The 20,642-nt window shown below is 47.0% G+C and overlaps 1 pseudogene; it reads right to left on the reverse strand.

The window, feature by feature from the left end:
* Positions 1–12,798: 12,798 nt before the first annotated feature.
* LOC110294991 lies at positions 12,799–19,779 on the reverse strand (annotated as a pseudogene).
* Positions 19,780–20,642: the final 863 nt, after the last annotated feature.

The following is a 20,642-nucleotide window of genomic DNA, read 5'->3' on the forward strand; positions in this document are numbered from 1 at the left end:
TGGAACTCACTCTGTAGACCAGGCTGGCCTCGAACTCAGAAATCCACCTGCCTCTGCCTCCCAAGTGCTGGGATTAAAGGCGTGCGCCACCACTGCCCAGCAATAAATACTTTTTTAAAAGTATAACAAGGAGGCATGCCCTGCCAATGGAATCTCATACCACATTTTCTTCTCTTCTCATGCTGTTCATTTCTGACTCCTGGATAATCACAACTCACCCTTATGGGTCCTTTCACTCCCAATACAATTCATTTGCAATACCACAATTTAAAGTTGGTGTGCATGTATTTGTATGTATGCACACACACATACACGTATGTGTGTGCACGGGTGTGTGGGGACCACACGTCTGCAACAGGCGGCTTCCTCAATCCCTCGTCATCTACTTTTAAGACAGGGTCCCTCACTGAAACTGGGGCTTGGGAACTCTGCTCAACTACCTGGCCAATAAGCCCCAGGGATCCTTCCATGCCGGGCCTTACGGGCATGTGGCACCATGCCTGGCTTTTTAATGTGGGTGCTTGGACTTGAGCTTAGGTCCTCATGCTTGCAAACAAGCACTTTGGTGACTGAACTATCTCGAGATTCACTTTTTTTCTTGAAGCAAGGTCTCTGTATGTAGCTCAGGCAGGCTTCAGACTCATGATTCTCTTGCCTCAGCCTTCCTAGTGCTAGGTTTATAGGTGTGTACCACCACAGTTGACTGTCCTTCTAACGACTTCACAGCACCGACTATAGTGAGTTTTTGTCAAGAGCAGTGCAGAATCAAGATCTAGAACCCCCCAGTGAGGGGCTGGGGCGTGGCTCAGTGGTAGAGCCCCTGCCTAGAATCCCCCAGTGAGGGGCTCAGAGTATAGGTCAGTAGTAGAGCCCCTGCCTAGCAGGCATGAGGCCCTGGATGCTGCCCCCAGAACTGCCAAAACAAAGTTCTATTCAACCCCCAAGGCTGTACTTGTGTGCCCGTTCCCAGGCTGAAGCCACAGTTGTCACGACACCATTAACCTCGGTGTTCTGAGATGGACAATTTGAGCTGTCTGCATTACTTGCTGAATTACTGAAAGTAGACGGACCCGTTGCTTGGTCCTCAATCCTCACACATTTCCTTGGAACCCCTACTTGCCATCCTGACCTGAGTTTCCAGCCCCGGGATCTCAGAGAGCCCCTGGCCTCGACTTTCCCCACAGCGATTACTCCATATTCTGCTGAACTCTCCCTAAACACATTCTTGGCACTTGCTATCACTGGAGCTATTATTAGACTCAGCTGGGATGTTAAATTCATCACTTGCCTATCCAGCGTCTCCCTGGACTGTTAGAACTGATCCATTCCCACACTCAGCTACCAAAGGCCACATCAATGATGGCATGCATTTCACCTTAACATTTTCCTGCAATATCTTCATCACCACCACCATCATCATCACCATCATTACGATGACCATCATTATCACCTTTACCATCATCACCATCATCACATGTGTGAGGGATGCTTCTTCAGATGGAGCCCAGGACCCTTCTGAATGCTATACAAGTGTTCTACCATCAAATGGCATCCCTACCCCTTGGTGAAAGTCCAGGCTGGCCTCAAACTCTAAAACCTTGTACTGCAGCTTCCTGCATACAGCCATATGCTATTTCATCTATTATTTTATCTTACCCTACTTTGAGGAGCCTGAAATATCTTTAGAGAGCGCAAACATTCTGCCACAGAGCACAATCTCTAGTACTTCCTGAAAACTACCTCAAGCTCTGGGGCTGGAGAGATGGCCCAAGAGATGGGAACAAACTGTCTTGTGAGCATGGGGACCTGAGTTCAATCTCTAGGACCCACTCATTGTTTTAAAGCTACACTGTACAAGCCTTCAACCCCAGCATTGAGGAGGTAGACATAAGAGACACGGCAAGCAAAAGACCCTGTCTCAAACACACACACACACACACACACACACACACACACACACACACACAAAGCTAGCTTAAGCTCATCTCTCCCAAGAAGCTCACCTGGCTGGGTCCAGTCTCCGCTCACCCACCTACCTTCTCCATCATGAGACCGGGCAAGCAGGCTGAGGTGGAGCCCTACCATCAGTGCAGCTGTCCCCTGTCCTCAGCCACTGGTCCCTGTCCTCACAGGAGACTCGTGATGGACTAAGGTCATGTTGTAGAGCTTAGCCACACAGGGAGCCGTGAGGTCAGTTCTCCCACGCTGTGCTGGACGAAGTCAGAGCCCACTGCAAAATGAGAGTCAGGCCTTATGTCTCTTGTGTGTCTGCTATTTTGTGGCACTTTAAGAAGCTGAGTTTGTGGGTATGTATTTTCAAAATAAACTGTTTTTTTTTTTAATTTTTATTTTTTGATCTTTTTGAGACAGGGTTTCTCTGTGTAGCCCTGGCTACCCTGGAACTCTCTCTGTAGATCAGGCTGGCCTCGAACTCATAGACTCACCTGCTTTTGCTTCCCTGAGTGCTGGGATCAAAGGCATGTACCATCACTGCCCAGCTATAAACTGTTTTTCAAAGTGTGTGTGTGTGTGTGTGTGTGTGTGTGTGTGTGTGTGTGTGTGATTGCGTGCACTTGTCTGTGTGCAGTGAGTGTTACCTTGGCTAGAGGTCATCCTAGGGATTATCCTCAACAATAATGAGATAAAAAGGATTTATGTCATTTATGTGCATTTGTCTCTGTGTGTGGATGTGTGCACCTGCGTGTGGGTGTCCAAGCAAGCCAAAAGAGGGCGTTGGATTCCCTGGATCTGGAGTCTGCAGTTGTGAGTCATGAAATGTATGTGCTGGTAACCGAATGGGACTAGAGCTCTTAGCTGCTGAGCCCTCTTTCCAGCCTCTCCATCTTACTTTTTGGGGCAGGGTCTCTCCCTGGATCCAGAGCTCACTGATTTGGCTGGGCGGGTTGCCCTGCCAGTCCCCACCTCTGCCTCCCAGCGCCGAGGCTGCAGACACCCTAACTAACTAGTTGGATAGCTGACATCATCATTATCATCTTGGAAAATAAAAATAAAGTCAAGTATGATGGCACAGACTAATCCCAGCACTCAGGAGACAGAAGCAGGTGGATCTCTATGAGTTCAAGGCCAGCCTGGTCTACAGAGGCAGCTCTAGGTCAGCCAGGGCTATATAGTAGCTGTATGTTTCAAAAAACAATCCTCATCAGCAGCTTGGATTGTTGCTCAGTGGTAGAACACCGGTCTAACATGCGAAGCCTTGAGTCAGTTGTCAGCACCACAGGAGAGATAAGAAAAAGAGGGAAGCCGTTGACTTAATTTAGAGAGAGAAGCCAGTTAGCGGAGTGGGATGGGAATGTTAATATAGGATAACATGGTGGCAGTTTTGGACAGATCTTAGAAGAATTTTTGACCAATGTAACTAACCCAAAGGCTCTTTTGAGCCAGTGAGATGGCTCAGCTGGTAAAGGCACTTGCTGCCAAGCCTGATGATCCAAATTCAGTCCCTAGGACCCACATGGTAGAAGGAAGAGAACCGAGTCCTTGCAAGTTGTTCTCTGACCCCCACATGCATGCTGGGGCATGCATGTGAACACTAATATATATGCACACACACACATGAATAAATAAATGTAAAGAGCAAAGTCTCTTCCCAGTGATCCCAATGTGTGTAGCTGTCTGTACATGTGTGTTTATGCATACTGCATTCTGCTCTGGGGTAGCCTCAGGTAACAGTGAGCTCTGGAATGTTCTGGGGTAGCCTTAGGTAACTGAGCTCTGGAACTAGAATCAGAGTTTTGGTCTTTGATGTGGTATGTTGTTGTTGTTGTTATTGTTGTTGTTGAAACAGGGTCTCATGTAGCCCAGGCTGGCCTAGAGCTCACCACATAGCTGAGGATGACCCTGAACTCCTTGTACCTCCTCTTCCTTGAGTGCTGGCATGACAGGCATGTGCTGCCATGCTTAGCTCCTGTGCACACAAGGCAAGCGCTCTACCAACTGAGCCAAGTCCTTAGCCCTTTGATGTGTCATGTTACCCAACTCACTTTTCTCCCCTAGGTACCAGGTTCCTCACCTGAGGGGTCTGAGGAGTCACTGGGGATCACCTAAGATTCAGCTGTGATCATACTTACCGGGCATCAGAGATCATGGTAAGAGCCCCATCTTCTCAGACACCGGCGGCATCCTCAGCCTACAGGGTGGTGGCAGTGATTGTTCTGATGACGTGTGTGATGCACCCAGCAGAAGGGTCCCTACAGCTAGGAAGCACCATTGGATTAAACAAACAAATAGGGCTGGTAAGGTGGCTCAGGGGATAAAGGCCACCAAGTCGGCCAACCTGAGTCCAATCCCTGAGACCTATTTGCAGGACAGAACTGACTCTCTGAACTTGTTCTCTGACTGCCACACAAGCATTGTTCATTTGCTCATGCACATGCATGTGCACATACACCTGCATACACACATGTGCACACACACACACACACAGAGCAACCAAATAAATATAATAAAAGTTAAAAATAAACATTGGGCATGGTGGGATACACCTTTAAACCCAGCACACGGGAGACAGAGCAGGAGGGTTTCTGTGAGTGTGTGTGGCCAACTTTGTCTGTATAGTGAATTCCAGGCCAGCCAGGACTTCGTAGTAAAGTCTTGTCTTATAAACAAATGATAAAGAACAGACAAGGCTGACCCATCAAGGTGTGGTTGGCTGTCCCTTGGCTCTCTGCCCACCGCATACCTGTACGCCACATCTCACATGCAAATATTTATCTGGACAGATGGAGCAAGGTGTGGAAGAGAGCAGGAAGCAGGGCAGGGGCTTGTAACAGATCCAGGCTCCATTCACGGGTTGCCTGGACACTAAGACCCTGATGCATTTAATGCTCCAGCCCAGGACAAGGGAGATGGGTAAAGCACGTGCTGTGTGAGCCCACAGACCCAAGTTCAGTTCCCCAGATCCCATGTAGAAGTCAGATGCAGTAGTGATTCGTTTGTAACTGAGGTGCTCCTGTATGGAGATGGGAGTTTGGTACAGGAGAACACGTGGGCGATGGCAGGTCAGCTAGCCTGCTGTATGCAGTGGTGAGCAACAGAGATGCTACCTCAAGGTAAGGCGAAAAGCGAGGACTGACCTTTTGTCCTCTGACCACCACATGCACAATCTGGCATGGGCACACACATACATGCACACATGCTCACACCCACACTTGCACATGCACACACCCACACACAGATTCTAGCCCTTCTTTCTCTCTCTCTCTCCCCCAGCCCCCCATCCCTACAGTTCAATGCTTTCTTGGGTCTGGACATCTCTTCCAACTTCAGTGGCTGTGTTTACACCTTCTCTCTAAGCACTGATGGGAAGAAGGGAATGGAATGAGAACAGTGGCCCTCACTGCAACTGATGTCACTGACACTGCTGAGTGGTCACAATGTACAAGTGATGCACTATCCTTGAACAGTATCCGTTCCTACACTGTTACAGCTTATGATGCTGCAAGACAATTATGTAATAGGCATTATTATGGATTTGTAGAGGAGGAAGCTGACATCAGAGAGGGTGAATTATCAAAGGGGAGACACACAGCTTTTCCTTGCCCTAGTATTTATTATTCCTGATGCTGATATTGGAGGGAGGAAGGAATTGCTGCACCCTATCTCTCTCATATGCCCGGATCTCTCCATCTACCTGAGGAAGAAATGAAATACAGCAAAGGACTTTGAGGTGAAAAGATGCAGGATTGGAAAGACCATAGCCAGGGGCTGGATGGGAGGCAGGGTATGCCTGCTCACAAAGCATGACAGGCAAATGAGGGATGGAGACAGGTGTCTTTGATGGAGCAGTCCAATCAGGTGGCTCAGAGGACTCCAGGCTGCAAGACAGGGATGGGATGACAGAGAGAGAGAGATTGAGAGGAAAAGATTTGGGAGGAAAAAAATCACAGAGAGAGATGGGGGAGAGGGAGAGGGAGAGAGAGAGAGAGAGAGAGAGAGAGAGAGAGAGAGAGAGAGAGAGAGAGAGAGAGGAGAAGAGGAAGGAGATATTGAGAGACACAGTTGATAGATAGATAGATAGATAGATAGATAGATAGATAGATAGATAGATAGATAGATATCTGGTAGGAAAAAGATTTGTGTGTATGTGAGAGAGAAACAGCGGAGAGATTTAGAGAGAGGAGAAGGACTAAAAGACAGAAGAGAAATTTTAGAGGAAAAGACAAGAGGGAGGAGACATATTTCAGAGGGAAAGGTTAAAGAGATTAAGAGAAGAGAAAGAAATAGAGGAAGAGGTGTGGGGCTGAGAAAGAAAGATGAACTAGGGAGGCAGAGAGAAATTCAAAATGAAAGAAGTCAAATGGGAGGGAGAGAGGGGGAGAGAGACAAGAGGAGAGAGAGACAAAAAGAGAAGAGAGAGAGAAGAGAGTGTTTGGGAAGGAAAAGGTGAGAGAGGAGAGAAGAGGGAGGCAGGGAAGAGGGAGAGAAAATAAGAGATTTACCATGGAATTCACAAAGCATGGGTTTCTATTGGAAAATTCCACTGGAAGCTTTGCACTTCAACCCCTGGCAGTCACACTCTGCAGAGAGCCATCTTCTCTGGCTCCTCCCCTGCCGTCCCTGGACAAGAATGACCGGTGGATGGAATATTAACCTAAGAAGACGCCCAGACACAAGCCCCTGAGTCGCCCCTCTGACCCCTAGCCTTCTGCTTGGCCAGGCTTCTGTCCACATATCGACCCTGGCAACAGTGAGAAGTCCCACTTAGAATCTGAGGTTTGCATCAGTGAGGGGACTTGGATCCAGGCTAAAAGGCTAAGCCCCGTCCATCAACACACAGACCCACCACAGCTGCTTTTAAAATTCTCCCCCACCCCTCTGTTCTGCCTCAGTCTTCACTGGCAAATTTTCCAACAGCACGAATATGTCCCTGGTCCCCAGTTTCTCTCAGATCTGGTGCGCGTGCCTCTGACATCAGAATATCTATCATTTTCTCACCTGGAAACATACTTATTCTTCAAAGTCCACGTCAAACAAATATAACTGAAAATAATGCAAACAAAAATGGGAAAATAACGGTATCAATCATGGAAGGCTTTTTGTAGAAACAGACGCAGGCTGACCCTATCACACCCCATCTTCTGACTCCCCTGATATCCCAACTTCTTCCAAAGCATGGACGAGATTCTTACTCTAAGTTAGGGAAGCGATGCTTAATGGGTTTCCCAGGGCCCACTTAGGGGTCTAGCTTGAGCTAAAGCCCCAGAGTCTCGTTAGCACCTCCTCTCCCCCACTGTGATGTCTGAGGGGTATTGAAGGGTCTCAGAAGGATGAAGCTTGAGGGACCGGAGGGAGAGGAATAAGGGGAACCAGAACTTTAGTATCTTGGGAGAGCCTGAAACTTCTGGTCCAAGGAGACAGGAAGGCTGTGTCCCAGCAGTGACGGTGACGGGAAGAGCTGGCAGAGACTGGACCCCAGGGGACGGAGTAGCCCAGAGCACTTTGAGGAAAAGCTTCCCAGAGAAAGGAAGAAGAACTCCCTACTTCTCTGTTCAAGCTTTTTATAAAGTTTACCAGAAGTTTGACCCCAGAAGTGGTCAAGAGTCTCATAGTTTAGAAGGCCTTGACTAAGCATGATGTCAATCAAAGGCCAGGTGGTGGGGGTGTACACCTTGGATCCCAGCACGAGGGTGGCAGGGGTAGGCAGATCTCTGAATTTGAGTCCAGCCTGGTCCACAGAGTGAGTTCCAGAACAGCCAGGGCGACACAGATTGTAATAAACCCTCAGTAAACAATGGTTAGATATCTATCCACTGGCTAGCATCCTCTGGGAAAGCCTGAGTTCAAATAAAAAGCCACAAAGGGCTGGAGGCCTGGAGAAGCCCATGCGTGCCGCACACACACTAACGGTCTGAGTCTGATGGTCTACAATTTGTGTAAAAAGCTAGGCACGCAGAGCTGGAGAGATGGCTCAGTGGTTAAGAGCACTGACTGCTCTTCCAGAGGTCCTAAGTTCAATTCCCAACAACCACATGGTAGCTTACAACCATCTGTAATGGGATCAGATAGCCTCTGCTGGTGTGTCTGAAGACAGCTGCAGTGTACTCATACATAAAATGAATAAATAAATCTTGGGGAAAAAAAAAGAATCTGGTTTAAAAAAAACAAAAACAAAGCTAGGCCCAGCAGCACACACTTGCAATCCCAGCACTGGGGAAGCAGAGGCAGAAGGACCCCTGGGGTGGCTGGGCAGCCTGCCTAATCCAACCAGAGAGCTCCTGCTTCCACGAGAGATACTCGATTGACACCCAGCCTTGTCCTCTATCCTTCAGTGCATGTGTGCATGTGTATACACACACACACACACACACACACACACACACACACTGATGAAATCAGAACAACCCAAACTTCCTCTAACCCCAGAATAAATGCAGACAAAAGAGAAACCATTTGGTTTGTTCTGTATCACCTTATCTGCAAAGCCAGCCCAACCTAGAGAAGAGTGAGTCACCTCAGCCACAAGTTTCCCCACAGGAGACTGAGAAGGATCTCCGCGGTCTTCACCACCAGCGACTCCAGCAGCCCTCTCTACTGCCACACCCTCACATAGCTTTCTCTGCCAAGGACCTTTGTTGTCTTCACTGAAATGAACACCAGTCACAGGAACTTCCTAGAGTTCATGCCGTTGTTCTTTCTTGGGGCAGGAGCACCACACCCTGGTCCTCTGGACCGAGCATCACCGCGACTCCCACATTAGCAATCCAATCTGCTGGTAAAAGTCTTTATTTACCCAAGCCAGTCCATGTAACCTGGAACAGCTCGGGTGTGTGTGTGTGTGTGTGTGTGTGTGTGTGTGTGTGTCTGTGTGTGTCTGTGTGTCTCTGTCTGTGTGTCATGCATGTGTCTGTTTACCCATCCATGCACAATAGGTGTTGTATCTTCCTCAATTGCTCACCACCTTATTTTGAGACAGTGTCTCTAGTTGAAACCAGTGGGAGCTCACAGATCTGAGCTAGAGTCACTAGCTGGTGGTTCCCAGAGATCAACTTGTCTCCACCTCCCCATCACTGAGGTTACAGGGACACAGTACAGCACCTGGCATATCCATGGGTGCTGTGGATCTGAACTCAAAGTCCCCATGCTTATGTGGCAGCCATGTTACCTGCTGAGCTATCTTCCCAGTTCCCCAGCTGCTTCTTCAAATGCACACATAATAGCATGCGGCTGCAAGGAACACACACACACACACACACACACACACACACACACACGGCACTAGGACCACTGGTAAGTAAGCTCCAGGAACCGACCCTAAATAAGAGATCTCTGTACCACCTAAAAAGGAATCCCAAATAATGGGCTGGAGAGATGGCTCAGTGATTAAGAGTGCCAACTGCTCTTTCAGAAGACCTGGTTCCAATGCCCAGTGCTCACCTGACAGCTCACGATAGTCTGTAACTCCAGTTCCAGGGAATCTGATGCCCTCTTCTGGCCTACAGATGTACTGCATTCACATCATGAACAGACACAAGCAAAACACCCATACTTTTAAAATAATGAAATACCTTCATTTAAAATTTAAATAATTGTCATCAAGAGGCTCAAAAGCATGACTCAGCAATGGGAAAGGAATGCATGAATAAAATGAGAGTTTAACAAAGAGATTGAAACCATCTTATAAGTAAAATGACCAGGTGGGCTGGGGAGATGGTTCAGTGCTTAGGAGCCAAAACTGCTCTTCCGGAGGTCCTGAGTTCAATTCCCAGCAACCACATGGTGGCTCACAACCATCTGTAATGGGACCTGATGCCTTCTTCTGGTGCATCTGAAGGCAACTAGAGTTTACTCATATACATAAAATAAATAAATAAAACCTTTAAAAAAAGACCAGGTGGTTTTTTTTTTTAACTGTTCTTTCTTTTATTATCTCATGTACATGGGTGTTTGCCTGCTTGTCTGTATGTGCACTTTGTGTGTGCAGTGCACATGGGGGCCAGAAGAGGGCGCAGGAGGCCACATGGAAAATCAACAATGCTCACCAAACCTTAGGTTAAATAAGTAGGAAAAAATGGGAGGAGGTTCAAATAAATAAAACCAGGATGTAAAGACATCACAGCAGATGCCCAAGAAATAAGAAGGCTCATAAGGGATTATTTTGAACAATTTTATAATAACAAATTAGGTAACACAGAAGAAATTAATAAATGGCCAGGAACACAGAAATTACTGAAACAGAATGGAGAAGGAAACACAGCTAACAAGGTCAAATTACAATAGGAAAGTCCAGGACTATGCAGCTCTAGCAGTACATTCTATCAAACATTCATAAAGAATGGGCCGCCAGGGGGTAGTGGATCACACCTTCAATCCCAGCACTCAGGAGGCAGAGGCAGGCAAATCTCTGTACCATCGAACCAGAGAGTTCCAGGATGGACACGACTATATAGTGAGAACCTGTCTCCAAAAAAGAGCGGCGGGATCTGGAGATCTAATTACCAGCAGACAGCTTTGTAGTTAAGAGCACACAGTACTTCTGCAGAGAATTCATGCTTAGTTCCCGGCATCCACATCTGTCAGCTCACAACCACTTGTTACTCCAGCGTCAGGGGATCTGACAGCCTCTTCTGGCTCCTGTGAGCACCTGCACCCACATGTAAATACACACACACACACACACACACACACATCCATGCATACACCACTGCCACCAACACAATTGAAGGTAAATCTTCAAAAAAAAAAAAAAGTAATCAATTCTGATTTTTCTTAAACCCTACCAAAAAATATAAAGAGGGATATTTCCATCTACTTTTATGAAGCTAGCATGCTCCTAATGCCAAAGCCAAAAATATGGGAAGAAAAAAAGCTCCAGGCTAATGTTCTTAATCAGATAAAAAATGTTCAATACTACACTAGCTATGGCACTTAACAAATAGAGACATTAGATGCAGGAGTTCATTCTTGGCTACAGAGAAAGTTCCAAAACATCCAGGGCTGCATACGCTCTGCTTACAAACATTTCCCAACTCTCTAGCAAATGAAATTCAACAGTATATTGTACAAGGAGATTATCTTAGTTAGGGTTTTACTGCTGTGAACAGATACCATGACCAAAGCAACTCTTATAAAGGACAACATTTAATTGGGGCTGGCCTAGAGGTTCAGAGTATCAGTTCATTATCATCAAGGTGGGAGCATGGCAGCATCCAGGCAGGCATGGTGCAGGAGGAGCTGAGAGTTCTACATCTTCATCTGGAGGCTGCTAGTGGAAGGTTGGCTTCCAGGCAGCTAGGATGATGGTCTCAAAGCCCACACCCACAGTGACACACCTACTCCAATGGGGCTACATCTTCTAATAGTGCCACTCCCTGGGCCAAGAATATACAAACCATCACAAAGACTGAATGGGGTTTATCTTTGGAAGACAAGGATGACTGAAGATACACAGCTAGATCAGCGTTAAACATGGTACCACAAAGCGAAGACGCAAACCCAGCACAGTCATCTCGGGGACTTCAGAAAAACACTTGTTAAAAGTTGACATCCATGTGTGATTTTTTTAAAGATGCTCTCAGTGAAGTCAATGTAAATGGAACTCAAGGTCAGGAAGATGGCTGCAGGGCCAAAGCACTCACCCTGCACTTGTGAGGACCTGAGTTCAGATCCTCACATAAAGTCTTACAGATTCTACAGTCCAGTCTAAATCCCTTTCAACATCCTACTAGTCCCACGGAATCATGATGCTTCCAAAGCAGTACAAGCAATCCTGAGCAAAAACACCACCAAAGGTGTTACAGTCTGTGGTTCAAAACATATTACATGTACATATACATATACATATACCATCGACAGTCATCGAAACCTGCTGGTGCTGGCATATCAACAACATAGAACTCCAAGGCTCAGGGAACGTCATGGGAAGAAAGCAGAAGGAACATGGAGTCAGAGGATGCTGTCTTCTGAACATCACATGCCCATTGGACCCATGAACTCACAGTAGCTGTGGTTACCTGCACACAGTAGGGCCAGCTGAAATTCCCTCAGGGACAGGGGAGGGGCTCATGAGACCCTACTCCCGGCTGAGCAACTACTGGCAGCTGATTGTTGCTAGGGGAAGGAGAGCAGTTTTTCTTTAGGGTTGTGGCTCTTGGTAGATTGCCCATGTTCCAGCGGATGGCCCCAAACCCATGTGCATACAGGCAGCACTAAACGATCTTGTGAGTTATAAAAAAATAAAAAATAAAGAGGGGGCTGGAGAGATGGCTCAGTGGTTAGAGCACTTGTTGCTCTTTCAGAAGACCTGGGTTCAATTCCCGACACCCACACTCACAACTCTCTGTAGCTCCAGTTTGTGGGAATCCAAAGTCTTCTTCAGACTTTTTGGGCGCCAAGCATGCATAAGATGGCACAAATACAGACATGCACACTCACACACAAAATAAAATGAATACATCTTAAAACAGAATAAACATAAAAATAAAGAAGAGGACATGAGGTGGTATTAGGGATACATTAGGAGAGGTCCAGGGGAAACTGGAGGGTGAAGTGGGGGATGGGGGGTAAAGATGACAAAAAATACATTGTATACATGTAGAAAAATTCAAAGAATAAATAAAAAATAAAAAATACGGAAACAGACACACAAGCCTGATGCAGCCACGTGGCAGCGTCCTAGAAACCTAACGGGGAGAGGCCGGAGAGTAAGAAGGATACGCAAGTAACTAACGCGGGGCTGGTCCGGTCACGTGACTGGGCGGGGCCACATGGATACCTGGACACCGCAGCAGGCTGAATACTGAAGACTGTTTATTACATAAGGCATAAACAGGAGGAGGTGGGTTAGTTAATCTCTGCAGTAGCTCCCTGTAGGGGAGCAGTCTCATGGGTCGTGATCATGTAGTCGCTAGAGAAGAGTCACCAAAGAAGAGGCAGCTGGAGTCTTTGGAGCTGCGACAAGCCCTGACTGTTTGTAATTAAAAGTCACCCTTCATCAATATCTGTATTCTGACCTTGGGAAGACCTTGCCCAGGCAGGGGCTGCACTGGAGTCTGGGACTTGTCGATGCTTAGGTAAATGACACGCATTTTCTTCAGCGCTTCATCCACTTTCCACACCAGCCAGGCATCCTGGCTCATGCGCGTAGTGTAACGGTTGCACCTGAGAGGCTGAGCCAGAGAGATAGCTGTGAATTCAAGGCCTGTCTGGGCAGCAGACTGAGATGCTGTCCCAAATAGAAAGATGGAACAACAGAAGAGAGTCGAAAGTCCAGAGGGAGAATGAGTTTCTAGGGGCACATGACCTACCAAAGCTGAACCAGGGTGAGTTAAATAATTTACATCAGTGGTTCAAGCTACGTGGGTCTTAACTCCTTTGGAGGAGGGTAACAAGCAACCCTTTCACAGAGGTCTCCTGAGATAATCAGAAAACACAGATATTGATGTTATGATTTAAGACACAAAATTACAGTTACGACATAGCAACAAAAATAGTGTTCTGTTGGGGGTCACCGCAGCTCGAAGGACTGCAATATTAGAAAGGTTGAGAATCACTGATTTAGACAGATCCACAGATTCTGTAGACAAAACAATGAATTGAAGCAGCAACAATGTAAAAAATCCACAACCAGAGGTGAGTGGTGGATTAATCCCACGTTTAATCCCAGCACTCTGGAGGCAGAGGCAGGCAGAGTCAGAGCTACAGAGTAAGAACCTGTCTCTCAAACAAACAAACAAAGAAACGAAACAGAAAACGTTCAACCCTTCTGACTAAGGTCCAGGCCCAGATGGATTCCTTTTTTTTTTTGGTTTTTCGAGACAGGGTTTCTCTGTGTAGCCCTGGCTGTCCTGGAACTCACTCTGTAGACCAGGCTAGCCTCGAACTCAGAAATCCACCTGCCTCTGCCTCCCAAGTGCTGGGATTAAAGGCATGTGCCACCAAGCCCAGATGGATTCCTTGAAGGATTCTATCAGACTCTTATGAGCAACGGCATGGGGTGCCTTAACCCATGTCTTCTTCATCTCGCAGCGCCAGTTCTGCTTACCAAAAGTGGCCCACTAGGCGCTTGCATTCCACGCCCGGCTTCACGCCAACGAGCTGGGCTTCTTACCCATTTAAAGTTTGGGAATAGGTTGTGATCGTTTCCGCCCCAAGACTTCTAATCATTCATTTTACAGGATGAAACGGTGGGTCCTTTCCTTGTGAGAGAGACTGCCAGCTATCCTGAGGGAAACTTCGGAGGGAACCTGCTACTAGATGTTTCGTTTCGTCTTTCGCCCCATTCCTCTGGCTTCGCCCTGCCCAGGCATACATAGTTCACCATCTTTCCGGTCTTAACACGTTCACTCTTCCTCCACACCCGCAGCGCAGCAAGTGAGACAGGCGGGTGGTGCATCCTTGGCAGCAGCGGACTGGAGAGGCCTCAGGTTCCCACCTCGGGCCTCCACATGGGGCTCTTCACCTTCTTTCACCACATGGGCAAAAACAACACTTCTCAAATTATTTAGTAAAATAGAAAAGAACACTTGCAAATTCCTTTAACAGAGCCAGTATTACTTTGAGGTCAAGATCAGATAAAGGCAACAAGAGAGAAAATTATAGGTCCATTTCTCTGATATATATGAGTGTAGAAGTTTTCAATAAGATAAGTATAAACCCAGCACAGGAGCACATCAAACACCATTGCCCTGATCAAGTTAGCTTTAGTCCAGAGACAGAGGGATGATTTGAAATGCTCAGATTTATAAATGGAATACATCTGAAGGGCAAGTTTCTGGTTGTGTCATGTGGTGCAGACTCCCGTGGTGTTTCACCGAAGCAGATTCACCAGATGTTTTGCTGAGGCAAAACCCGTGAGAGGACATGTGATGTTTGGAGAGAGTATAGATAGGACTCAGCGGACAGTGATGGGGGGCTTGCAATAGCTAGCTTTGAGAAGCTTCATTGGTCCTGTGTCTTCACTGATTGTCACTTCTTCTTCTTCTTCTTCTTCTTCTTCTTCTTCTTCTTCTTCTTCTTCTTCTTAATAAAAAACAACATTTAATTGGGCAGGCTTACAGGTTCAGAGGTTCAGTCCATTATCATCAAGGTGGGAGCATGGCAGCATCCAGGCAGGCATGGTGCAGGGGGAGCTGAGAGTTCTATGTCTTCATCCAAAGGCTGCTAGTGGAAGACTGACTTCCAGGCAACTAGGGTGAGGATCTTATGCCCACATCCACAGTGACATACCCATTCCAACCAGGTCACACCTATTCCAACAAGGCCACACCTTCAGATGGTGCCACTCCCTGGTCCAAGAATATACAAACCATCACATTCCACTCCCAGGCCCCCATAGATTTGTTCAAACACAAGAGTCTATGGGGGCCATACTTAAACATAGCATAGTAATGCAAAATGCATTTAGTCCAACTTTCAAAGTCCTCATAGTATATAGCAGTCACAACAATGTTAAAAGTCCAAAGTTCAGGGTCTCTTCTGAGATTCATCCAATCACTTAACTGCAATCCCCAAAGAAAGACAGGAGACCAGCTGGGCAAATTCCAAACTCTGCATCTCCATGGCTGATGTCAAAGCGGTCTTCAGATCTCCACTCCTTTTTCATCTTTGTTGACTACAACAAACTGCTTTCTCCTGGGCTGGTTCCACTCCCTGTTAGCAGCTTTCCTCAGCATGTATCCCATGGCTCTGGCATCTTTAACATCTTTGAGTCTCCAAGGCAATTTCAATTTTACAGCTTCTTGTTTCAGTGTCTGGGATTCCGCTTGATCTTTTGGACTCCTCCTAAGGGCTGGCATTACTTCTCCAGCTCTGCCCTCTGTAGCACACTAAGCTCAGGTTGATCCACTCCACTACGGCTGCTGTTCTTGGTGATCATCCCATGGTACTGACATCTCCAATACACTGGGGTGTTACACTCCAAATAGGCTTCACCAATAGCCTCTCATAGGCTCGCTTCATGCTGCCAAGCCTCAAATCCTTTGCCTAACCCCTTCAGTCCTGGGCCATCAACTTCAACTGAGGCTGTACCTTCACCAATGGCCTTCCACAGCCTCTCACAGAGCCAAGCCTCAGCTGCTCTTCATAACCCCTTCATGCTTTCCAAACCAGTACCACTTTAGTTACTCGTTCCTATTACCAAGTACAGCTGTAGCAGGAGGTACAAACAACGCTTCTCAAATTATTTAGTAAAATAGAAAAGAACACTTGCAAGTGTTCATCCAAAGGCTGCTCTTTGAGGAAGGCATGATAGAGAACTTCTGGTGTCCTGGCTGGTTCTGGTCACTCCTGCTGACTCATGCTGATTCAGCAGAGGCCTGGTCGTTTCTGCTGGGTTGTGCTACCACTGCTGAGTCATGTTTGGTATCTTGACACTACTGAACTGGACTGCTGGTATCCTGACAATGGAGATTGGAATCGCCCCAAAGAACTACTACTAAACAGGTCCACGTCCCCCTGACCTATTTACCATCTTTCCCCCTTACCTTTGGGTGGTGGGCTAGAAGGGAGGTCAATGTGTCTGAGAACCCTTATTAAAGTAGGTTTTTTTTTTTAAAGGTTTATTTATTTTTATTATATGTAAGTACACTGTAGCTGTCCTCAGGTACTCCAGAAGAGGGCATCAGATTTTTGTTACAGATGATTGTGAGCCACCATGTGGTTGCTGGGATTTGAACTCGGGACCTTTGGAAGAGCAGTTGGCGCTCTTAACCACTGAGCCATCTCGCCAGCCCCTAAAGTAGGTTTTGAAAAAAAAAAACAAAAAAACTAGGCCTTCATACATCCTATAAGTGGACTCAAAAGATAGAAATCACATGATCATCACTACAGATGAAGAAAAAGCCCTTGGCAGACTCCAACGTCTCTACAGAAGATTCAGCAGTAGGCAAAATTGTTGGCATGCTTTTTTGAGATATTTTAGTGGGTTGTTATACCTCACCCTTCCAACCTTTATCCCACCCTAACTCCTTCCAACCCTCCAGTGCTGGGCAGGAGAGAAAGAGGTTAGAAAGGAAAGACGGCTATAGCTCTTTAGGTTGCTTCCTGCTGATTGAGTTCTTTGGGGCGAGTCCAATCCTCATTGTCAGGAGACCTCCAGCTCCCCATCCCTTTGCCCAGCAACACTGGAGAAACCGCAACAACAGCAGCCAGGTGCAGCAGCGGCCGCCTCCTCCTCTTCCTCCTCCTCTTCCTCCTCCTCCTCCTTTTTCTCCCTCTTCTTCTTTCCCCTCTTCTTCCTCCCTTCTTCTTCCTTCTCCTCCTTTTCTTCCTCCTCCTCCTCCTCTTCCTCCACCCCCTTCTCCCTCTCCTTCCCCTTCTCCTCTTCCCTCTTCTTCCTCTCCTCCTCCCCCTCCTCCCTCTTCTTCCCCTTCTCCTCTTCCCTCTTCTTCCTCCTCCTCTTCTTCCTCCTCCTCCTCTTCTTCCTCCTCCTCTTCCTTCTCCTCCTCTTCTTCCTCCACCCCCTTCTCCCTCTCCTTCCCCTTCTCCTCTCCCCTCTTCTTCTTCTCCTCCTCCCCCTCCTCCCTCTTCTTCTCCCAGTGTCTCCTGCTCCTCTTGGGGCTCTAGCATTTATTCCCTCTCCAGAGTCCACAGAATTAAACTAATTAAATTTGCAGCTAGCACAAATCACACTCCTAGAGCACGAGACAATCATGGTTTACAGCTGTGGACAAACTGAAACAGCCCCATATCTCACATCTAAGATTAAAACAAAACATATTTACATAACATAACTGGATCTTTTTTTAAAAAGAAACTAAAATTCTTTTTCTTTTCTTTTCTCTCTCTGTCTCTCTCTCTGTCTGTCTCTCTCTGTCTCTGTCTGTCTGTCTGTCTCTCTCTCTGTCTCTCTCTCTTCACCGACTTTATTGGCTGCGGACTGTGGTAGGCTCTGCACTTGCTCTTCACCTTCTTGGGCAGCAGCACGGCCTGGATATTAGTCAGGACGCCGCCCTGCGCGATGGTCACAAGGCCCAGCAGCTTGTTGAGCTCCTGGTCGTTGTGGATGGCCAGCTGCAGGTGGCGAGGGATGATGTACGTCTTCTTGTTGTCCCTGGCCACGTTGCCCGCCAGCTCCAGGATCTGGAGGCATTCCAGCACCGCCGCCGGGTACACGGGCGCTCCCGCACCCATCGGGTTTCGCATAGTTGCCCTTCCGCAGCAGCCGGTGAACGCGGCCCAGGGCCCATGGGGAACTGCAGGTCCGCGCGCGACGATCGCGACTTGGCCTTGGTGCGCACCTTACCGCCCCGCTTGCCTCCGCGCCTGGAGCTCCAACACTGGCTCGCTCAGTTCCACGATGCCACCCCGGAATTGCCTGGCCAAACTTCAGCCGCTACTGCCTGAAATTAAAATTCTTACTACACAAAACACATCTTAACATAATAAAGGCTATATATTAAAATCCTACAGCTTAAGTTATGTTAAATAGAGAAAAACTTGAAGATTTCCACTAAAATCGGGAATAAGACAAGGGTATCCACTCTCTCCGTACCTATTCTGTATAATACTTGAAATCCCAGCTATGCTGTAAGACAAGAGAAGGAAATAAAATGATCCAAGTAGGAAAAGAAGAAATTGTAGATCCCTACTTGCAGATAATCGGATTCTATATGTAACTGACCCTAACAATGACTCTACCAAAACCAAAAACAACAAACCAAACAACAACAACAACAAAACAACAAACAACGCCCCCCCAAAAAAAAACCAAAACAAAAACAAAAACCTAGAACCTACAAACACATTTTGCAAAGTGGCAGAATACAAAATCAACCTATAAAAATCTATCGCCTTCTTTCCTTATCTACAAAACTGACAGACATCTTGAGAAAAAATATCATTAAAACATTCCCGGGGGCTGGTGAGATGGCTCAGTGGGTAAGAGCACCCGACTGCTCTTCCGAAGGTCCGAAGTTCAAATCCCAGCAACCACATGGTGGCTCACAACCACCCGTAATGAGATCTGATACCCTCTTCTGGTGCATCTGAAGACAGCTACAGTGTACTTACATTAAATAAATAAACAAATAAATAAATCTTTAAAAAAAAATTCCCATTCGCCATAGCTTCAAGAAAAATAAAAAGAAACAAACCTAACCAAGAAGTAAAAGACCTCTATAAAGAAAGCTTTAAAATTCTCAATCTGTGGGTCTCTACCCCGTTGGAGATTCACCGACTCTTTCACAGGAGTCGCCTAAGACTGTCGGGAAACACAGATATTTATTTACATTAAAGTTCATAGCAGTAGCAAAAATGCAGTTATGAAGTAGCAACAAAAATAATTTTATGGTTGGGGGGCACTACAACATGAGGAACTGTGTTAAAGGCTCACAGCTTTAGGCAGGGTGAAAACCACTGCTCTAGAAGATTGAGAGATCTTTCAAGGTCATGGGTTAGAAGAGTTAACACTGCCCATCCTACCAATAACCAATAACCAATAGCCAATAACCAATAACCAGTCTACAGCCTCAACAGAATCCCAATGAAGATCCCCATGGCTCTCAGGACATAAATAAGCGAAATAGAAAAAAATCAGCCCCAAACACCCTGGATAGCAGCCATCTTCAACAGAAAGAATACAGTGGAGGCAACATTGTTGTCAACCTCAAGTTATACTACAGAAGCACAGCCCATCAGAGCCCATCTCCCACACACTCACAGTTGGTGACTCTGTCTTAGCCTTCACGCCATACATTTTAGCGCATCTGCTCTGGTCACTGGGGAGAGGAACAGCCGGGGATAATGAAGTGCCATGGAAGGAAGCACTCTATGCCTGGAAACAGGAGGGCTCTCCTTCAGGTGTCTTCTTTAGGACCCTGTCATAGACGCCTCAGGGAGTGAGAGAGTTGGAGTGTTCTTGCTTCCTCCTTACATGCCTGACAAACATACTCAAGGGAGTCAGGCATCCTCTTCCCAATTACAGAGTGGGAAATGCAGTCTCAGATGGGAGCAGGGGTGTGTGTGTCTGTGTTTTGGTGTATGTACGCCATGATGCCCATGTAGAAGACAGAGGAAAACATGCTGCATTGACTCTCACCATCTTCTGCTGCAAACACCAGGCTAGACAGTAAACTTCCAAGAAGACCCTAGGGGCACTCATATTACAGATGACTATGGTACACATATCCTTAGGTAGGCACTGGGGATTTGAACTCAGTTTCTCACATTCTTTTTTTTTTTTTTTTTTTTTTTTTTTTAAGATTTATTTATTATATGTAAGTACACTGTAGCTGTCTTCAGACACTCCAGAAGAGGGCACCAGGTCTCGTTGCGGATGGTTGTGAGCCACCATGTGNTCTCGTTGCGGATGGTTGTGAGCCACCATGTGGTTGCTGGGATTTGAACTCTGGACCTTTGGAGGAGCAGTCGGGTGCTCTTACCCACTGAGCCATCTCACCAGCCCCAGTTCCTCACATTCTTGTGGCCAACACTTAACCTGTTGAGCCATCGCCCAGCACCTGGGTGGGAGAGTGGGGTCTTTGAGGTGGGATTGGGCTATGAGGGTGGAGCCCTCATGAACGATATTAGTGCCCTCACAAAGGCAGTCCCAGGTGCTGGAGTTCTGGCTCCGTGCTTAGGAGTGCTTACTTCTCTTCCAGAGGACCTAAGTTCAGTTCCCAGCATCCACACTGGATTGCTTACATCAGCTGCAGGGAATCTAATGCCCTCTTCTGCTTCCCTAGGCA

This window comes from Mus caroli, chromosome 5 (genome assembly GCF_900094665.2).
Source record: "Mus caroli chromosome 5, CAROLI_EIJ_v1.1, whole genome shotgun sequence".
Taxonomy (NCBI): domain Eukaryota; kingdom Metazoa; phylum Chordata; class Mammalia; order Rodentia; family Muridae; genus Mus; species Mus caroli.